Genomic DNA, 8,390 nt, shown 5'->3' with positions numbered 1-8,390 from the left:
TGTCCCCCCTCCCTCTCCCCCCCGCGCCCCAGCCCCGTTTGTACTCACACTACCAGGGCCTCGGCCAATACTTCTTGCTGTCCATACGCCTTCAAGCCGTAACACGTCACACGCATTGATCGCGTGTGTGGCTTTGTTTACAAATCTTTCCATAGACCTCGGAGTTTTTGTGCGTCTTGTCGACTGTTTTTGAATATTTTCATCCGACCAAATCTGCAGTAAACACTCCACCTCCGCACCACACCAACATGAACCTTTCACCACCATTGTTGTTGTTGTTAAATGTCCGCGCATGGTCCGTCCTTCTATTTACATGTCCGAACAGGCGGACATAACGCTACTGCCGTAGGGCTCGTGCGCGTGCGCGTGCACGTGCGCACGCTCGTGCTCGTACATGTGCAAACGGCTCCGCTAAAGCCCACCTCTTTCAAGCGGGCCGTGGCGGCCCAGCTGGCCCCAGTTGAGCGCGGAGCGGGTGCGCTCACACTACTTAAAGGTACTAGACTTTAGCTGAAAAACCGGTTTTGGCCGCGGCCAAAAGGATAGTGTGATCACGCTCTTAGAGCGTGATCACACACAAGAGCTCTAAATAGCTTAAAGACGACCTTTATGTTTCCATTTAAAAATGTGAAATTTAGGCAACTGACTTAAGTAGTGGCCGTGATTTTTTTATGCACATGCAGTAACAAAGCCATTGTGGAAATGACTTTTCTGTCTTTAAATACACTGTCCTTTACATCAATTTTTGTGTTTTATTATTTTAGATCAACATCTTCAGAGACTAAAGTGGAGGAGACACCCACAATGTCAGCATGGACAAGAAAACAGTTAATGTCTGAAAAAGAATTCAGAGCTGCAATGCCAGAGCTCTTGAATTCGAATTGGGCGCAGAGACTGTAACTCCACATTGCTGTCAGCAATGTAAAACAGCTGATGCTGGTTGGTGTGTAGTCAGAAAAGGGTAGGCTTGACACGGTACCAGATTGTAAAATTTTTCTGAATTTTGATATTTTCTGGGGGGTTTTGTGTGTGTGGATATTTTTTTTACAGGCAGAGCAGAGATGATAACTGTGCTTGCCATGGGATGGAACAACAGGAAGACAGAGAGTCTGCACAAGACACTGGCAAAAAGATTTTTCAAAGTAAGAAGTCTTTACTGCAAGTTAACATTTGTCATTTCATGGTTACTTCCTGTGGGCTTTAATACTGGCATCACAGGTTAAAGGAGTGACAACTTTGTTCAGCTAATGTCCTGTGACTGGTGTGGTGTGGAGGCATGGCAGAGCCATATGCTGGTTGGCTGATGGCTTGCTTGATCGCTGTGTTTTTGTGCTGCATTGGCTACAAAAAATGAGCAGAACAATGGGCTTATGGTCCACTGACTCACTGCTACTGAGTTTAACAGTCCCTTCTCCTCACACCTTCCTCTGAAGAACATCCTCCCAACTAGCTGTGGTACACTTGACGGCCCCACTGGCGTGTGTTGTCATCATGACAACTCACAAAAATCACCATTAAGTGTTTTTGACATCAAATGACTGCAGCAAACAACTCAATGTCCTTTCTATCCAATTAGCATTCTTATATACGTATTGCATTCTTTCACCATAAAATAGCCTTTGTTATAACAAGGAAATAATTGTTTCATGAGGCACATAGTCTCTTTTGAGGACATACCTTTAAGAATATCCTCATAAATTTGTGCTTGAATGTTTTGCATGTTGTCATTTAGGTTTTTCAATCATGATTAGAGATACACTCACTGATATTGTCCCCTTTTTTTAAAATAACATATTTTGTCTGATACTATGAAATACTTTTGGTGTATTAAATTCCACTAGATAGTTGTCCTACATCTAAAGCCCTTGTCACACATGCACTGCAAACCTGAAACTATCTGAACATTTCCTGGTACAGCTGTGTGTGTACACAAATATCGGATTCAGTCGGACCGGGCATCAAATGGAGTTTACCCTCCCAGCTTAATAGTGCAAAGACTGGGTAATTCCAGAGTGTGCACATGTGTGAATACAGCTGCACGCTCCCCTTGCCTAAACCAAACTAAGTAGTTACATTAAGTGTGAACAGATCTAAGTGTGTGCTGCATGTGTGAAAGAGAAACTCGGGACTATCTCCGGACCTGATTCTCTGACATTATTCTGGGTTCAAATGTGAAAACATCTTTATTCTCTTATCTCTAATGCCCTATGTTAACATACCTTTTTACGGATCACACCATGACTTATCTATGTTTTTTTTTTTTTTAAACATTCTAAATGGACTCAACAGAGAGCAGAAATCGAAGGAGCTAATCTTGAGAGTCTCAAGCAGGAGCTCAACATCTCTCTGGAGGACACGGAGGAATGGGTGTGTGACGTCCAGCAGTGGGCAGCCACTGGTATGTGTTATGGTACATTTCGCTATATGTTTTACAATACTATTTTTTTATGGTCAATTTTGCTTGTTTCTGTTTTTCAAAAGAGACATGTAGCTCATAGTAGTAGTACTTGGGAGCTGGCCAGGTAAATTCCACTTGATGTACAGTCTGACTGGATCAAATATTTGTGTTTTCACATACTGATTGTCTAGATCATTTTATGTTTGCAGTGTATATGTGAAAGGGGCTTAAGTGTTTTACTTTTGGCCCATCTGTTCTCTTTTTCAAAACAGTGGTGAGTCTTCGCCTGAAGAGGCGACTTTTTGACCAGGTTATGCTGGTCAGGCCTATGGAAGAGGAAAAAGTTATAATTGTGAAGGAGATGACCCAGCATTGCCAGTACCTGAGAAAGGCCTTGGACAAAGTATACAGCCTCCTTCGTTACACTCAAGAGAATATCACGAAACATAGTATGGTATGTAGTAGTACAGTCTCAGAGCTGGGCAGACAATCTGCATTTTAATGTTCATAAAGAGTTGCCTTATTTTCTATCTGATTATTATTATTTATTTTTTTTACATTTTATTTTAGCACCTCCCAGAGAGCTGAGAGAAGAGGGATACAGGGGGCTGCTCTGTTGTCTGCTGCACAAGCTGCACATTCTGCAGCAGAAACTGAGCGCAGTCACCAGCACTTACACCCATTTTGACACTGAACCCTCCTTTTTCATGTTGGAGGAAGACAATGAGGACGTTGAAGAGGACAGTGACCAGGAGGACAACAGCACTCCAGATATTTCAGAGGAAGAAATGTAAAGCCTTTGAGGCTGGGATTCAGTTGTGGACATAAGGCCGCAGGCCATGTGCCTTTTACATATTCACAGCTGTGATGATGTTCAGCACAACATCACTACCTCTCGTGTGATATTGCTTTTGTACATCCTTTCTACAAAGCACCAGACTGGAACTGGACTGTGGCTAAGCAACACATAACCATTTGTCTGTGCAATAGCTTGATACTTTGTGTAAGCTGGAAACTAACTGTTGTATAAAGTTTACATAACAGGTGACGAAAGATGTGCTCAGTTTTGGTCAGAGTGCTGTACTAGTTCAGTAAATGGCTGCATTTATATAGTGCCTAGTGCTGGACAGTGTGACCAATTATTTGTTTAAATATTTTAAAGGTTCTGTAAGTTTTACAGTATATCACAGTGGGATGTGTTTTATTTTGCATGACAGTGGCATATTCTAATGTGAGTACATAGAATATAAAAACATAGCGTTTCGAAATGTAACATTATTGGTGTCACAAATTGTTGTGCCATGGTGTTCTGGTTCATCCAGTATACCGGTGGCTCATTCAAACATTACTGTTATTACAAACGAGGTTTTTTCATACATCTAACATGTCTGGAGATAATCTTTAAAAATATTGTATTTTGTATGTAATAACAATGTAGACATGAAGAATTAAGCCTCACAAATAAATGTCTTATCTACAGCTTTGTCTAGTGAATGTTTATGATATATTATTTATGAGTTATTACAAAGCGAACAAATAGTTGGAATCCACAGATGCATCGTTTTCTATTGTTGCTATGGTGGTTGCCACGCACGCTGCGGAAGCCGGAAGTGGCTATAGAGACGGAGCCAGTCCGCTGCATGCAAACCCTAATTTACTTAAAACTAATAAATATTGTTCAAACACCTAGCATCTGAACTGTTTCTTAACATAAAGACCATATATATGAAAAAAAAAACGGGAGTTAGGCTATATTCAATATTTAAAGTATACGGCACATTATTTACTACCCTTTTTGAAAACCATAAGACTGCATACCTATTTCAAGAATACATCTTTACTTTTTGTTGACATAGATCATCTTTATGTAATCTCAATACTAATCCAGCTGTTCTAGATATATGATATATGTAATATATATATATATATATATATATATATCTTTTTTTTTTTTGTGAACCCATTTATTTACAAACCGGAAGAACTACAGAAAACTACAACTATGGCGGATAGCAGTACTTAGCGTTATTGCGCGGCTCATTGGAGTTGTAGTTCTTTAATTAAGGTTGTATTTTTCATAGAATTGGAAGTTGTAAATGTTGAAATGAGAATACAATGAGGAGTTTAAGGGCATAGTTAACACATTGATGTAATCAGATTTTTAAAATCAAATTATTTCATAGGTGAAAATTAATTTGACCCATAATTGACAAAACCCAAAATTGTTGATTGTACTCATGTTATAGCTGGGGTCAAGAGCTCTCTATAACAGTTGGTCCCATTTCTGCATTTCTTTTTATTGCACAATTATAAGCCCTCAAACAGGCCCTGAGGTCAAGGTTCAAAGTTCATTATTTCAAAACCGGAGCCATGTAGAATATTAATACTAACATATTATTACTCCCCAGGTCGAGACCTTTCCAATGATGTATTTGGTTTAGCTCTACAGCAAAGTTTGAATTTTTTCATGTCATGGACTCAGGTCATCCAAACCCTACATTCAGACAGCACTTTGAAGGCTCTACACATAAAAGTTTCTTTGTTTGTTTGTTTCTTTCATTCTTTGTTTGTTTCTTTGTTGACTGACATGAGTCACCTTCATATATCACAATATCCACTGTGTATATTTTATTATTAGCCAATGCAAGCATTAAGAATGATGTTTTATGTATGACGCACAAATGCCGCACGCGCGCGCGCACGCACACACACACACAGACTCACTCAATCACTCACTCACTCACTCACTCACTCACTCACTCACTCACTCACTCACACACACACACACACACACACACACACACACACACACACACACACACACACACACACACACACACACACACAGTGCTTTATTTGATGATGTAGATCAAATATCCTCAGCAACATATTATTACATATATAGATAGATAGTATATGATTTTCAAACCTGTGACAAGCTTCAGCTGCTTGATAACAAGCACATCATTAGAATCAGGTGTGTTGGACCAGGGAGAAACTTAAACATGCAGGACAGTGGCCCCCCAGGACTGAAATTTGGGGAAGTTAACAAGGACCAAGGCTGTTGCCTAGCACGGGAATTACATTCCAATGTCTATAGCCTGTTATCTATTATTTAGTATTTACCTTTTATTTATTTTTTGGTCTTTTTCCTTTTAATATGACAATATGATAATAAAAACCCATTCTGATTCATATGTGGTTAAATATTAATTGAGGAAGACACATACGAAATACGATTTTATTTTAAATATAATCAGCCATATATTCTTAAAAAATATAATATTAAATTATATTAATGAGCCACTTCATATTTTACAATCACTGGCTATAAAATGTCTCATTGACAGAGCTAGTGACGCTGAGCGGCGGCAATTTGAGTTGGAATGCAGCCCATCCACGGCGGACAGCTTATAATAGTATTCGAACACACCACTTCCGCCTTTAACACAAGCCAAACAAGCGCAACGGTGGCTGGGGGTAAAAACGTAGCCTTCCGTTATCCAAAACTGACAAAATAAAACTATATTTCTCAGATCCGAAAGAAATAATTATAATCGATGGCCATTGCATTAACCCATCGTATTGTGAAGTTATCAAGGACTCTTTATCAGGAGATTGTTGAAAGAAATGCTTCCGGGAGGCGGGTCCTCGGTTCTCCAATGGGACTGCAGGATGATTTAAAACCCATGTCAAGTCATAAATGTATTCAAAAACAAAAGCCCAATTATTTACTTAGTAAAGGACAACAATTATGAGTCTAAGCTAAGTGATTCTACGATTAAAATGTTATCCCTCTCTGGCATCTTCTTACCTTATCCATATGGGTGTTATTACACCAGCCAAGAATGAGCATTTCAGATGAATCGATAAGGTTCCTGTAGATCATGGTGATTGTGAATACATTTAAAAGTTTATTTTTAGCTGTGTGAACAGGATGTACTCTTCCTCTTGTCTGGGTATTGTCTTCAGCGTACAAATACATAATACATAGAAATAAACCCAGGGGATGGAAAAATATTTCTGCTTTAAGAAAAGGTGAGGGAATAAGCCAAAAAATAATTGTTTTACATCCACCTTTTTTCAGTAAATCATTCTATTTCTCATGTTTTTAAGATGGTGACTGAACACTAAATTTGCCAACAGTAAAAATAACACAAAATGTTGTTTTTTTGGGGGGAAACTGCAACTACTACAATTCGCTCTTGAAAGGTTCTGAATGATCATAGAAATCAAGTGTATATGAAGGAACACAGCCAGTAACTGGTATATATGATTTAAAAACATTTATTTTTGCAAAACATTTTCTTTCGGCTCCCAGGAGTTTTTCCATTTGTCCCCACTGTAAGACAGAAACACAGCAAGAAGTATTACTGTCAAATTGTTCATAATTTTTGAGAATATAACTGACACTGTACTATTTACAATGAGATATGGATTATACAGGTATGCATGCATTCTTTTTTGAAAATGAGCTTTTCAATATCATATTTAGACAGTGTATAAGAAAACTCCCCAACGTCTGTGTGAAAGGTATGGAGAAGGAATGGGTGCAACAGAACTGTTACACCTCTGAGCTGGCATTGGAGGTAGTCACAGAGACGCAACAGCACAGAGTAGACGTCTGTGTAAATGGGACATTTGTATGGGGGAAAAAAAAATGTAAATTTAGGTTTAATTTGACTAAAGAATGTATTGCCAGTATGAATCTTTTTTTCTTCATGTTTTTGGCCAAGTTAAATCTTGCAGTTTTGTGTCGTTTTATGAGGAATGTTTTTTTCTTAGATTGCATTAGACACCAGGCCAAAACTGAGAAAATTGTGGCGTTCACTTTTATAAGGTGATACAATTTTGAATCATTTCACATTATAGTGATATTGCACAGGGGGTTTCTTGATTATGGTATATACTGTGAATTTATTTCAAGTCCAATGCACAATACTGCCCAAATCATTTGACTGCTATGTGACTTGCTTGACCCTCAGACTTTGCTGACCCTTATTAAACTGCAGTTAAAGTTGAAGACATTTTACTATTTTTATTAGTGGATTTTCCTCATCTACAGTAAAATAAACTTAAGAACATACACACCATCCAGAGCAAGGCAGCCACTGCACCAACACCTCGGCACGGTCCTTAAAAAAGAAAGAAAGATATAAGAAACAATAAGTGTGTGACACTTGATTAGAGCACAAAACAGTTTGCTGTACAAACTGAACATGTCAGTACCAAATGAAAGAGACATAATACCACTATGGAATCAATCAAGATTCATTATTCCGCATCAAATTGTTGAAGGACACAGTTAAAGACTGATGGGTAACCAGGTCTGCATTTTCATCCTAAGCCATGTTGTTCACATGTAAACAAAGAAAAAAGACTTTGCTTTGCTATATGCAGAAATATGTTGCAAAGGCAGTATTTCAAAGGAGTCTTGAAAATATAGCATGCACTGTGTACATTACCGCTAAGAAGACTTTCATAAATCCTCTTAATTGTAATAAGGGCATTCCTGGCATCTTCTGTGTCCATTTCCCATGGACAGACACACTCGGCTGTAAACCCATCTGGAGCTCTGCTGGCAAGGAGGATGGGATGTCGATTGTGGAGCTGAAACAAAATTGGCACAAAATCACAAGACAGAAAATTGGATACATAAATGGAAGGTCATAATACATAAAAAAATATATTTTATGCTTTAATACCTATACATATAAGCTATACATTGAGACTCAGAGTGAGGTCACTATAAACTGTTTTAGTAGCAATGTAAAAAACAAAAGACCTTGGTAACAAACACGGCTATTCCAATTCAGTGTGAGACAAGGGAAGCATCACATGCTTCAATATCTAAAAACACAGCTATCGCTACAAACTATCCAATTAAATTTTATTCATGGTAACTTATCATAACAGAAGTAGTCTCAGGACACTTTTCATAAAGAGCAGGTCAAAACCACACTATAAGATATCAAAGACCGTCAGATATTTT

This window comes from Echiichthys vipera, assembly GCF_963691815.1.
Source record: "Echiichthys vipera genome assembly, chromosome: 21".
Lineage (NCBI taxonomy): Eukaryota > Metazoa > Chordata > Actinopteri > Perciformes > Trachinidae > Echiichthys > Echiichthys vipera.
The sequence above is the reverse complement of the archived record's forward strand: the minus strand, read 5'-3'. Positions refer to the sequence as shown.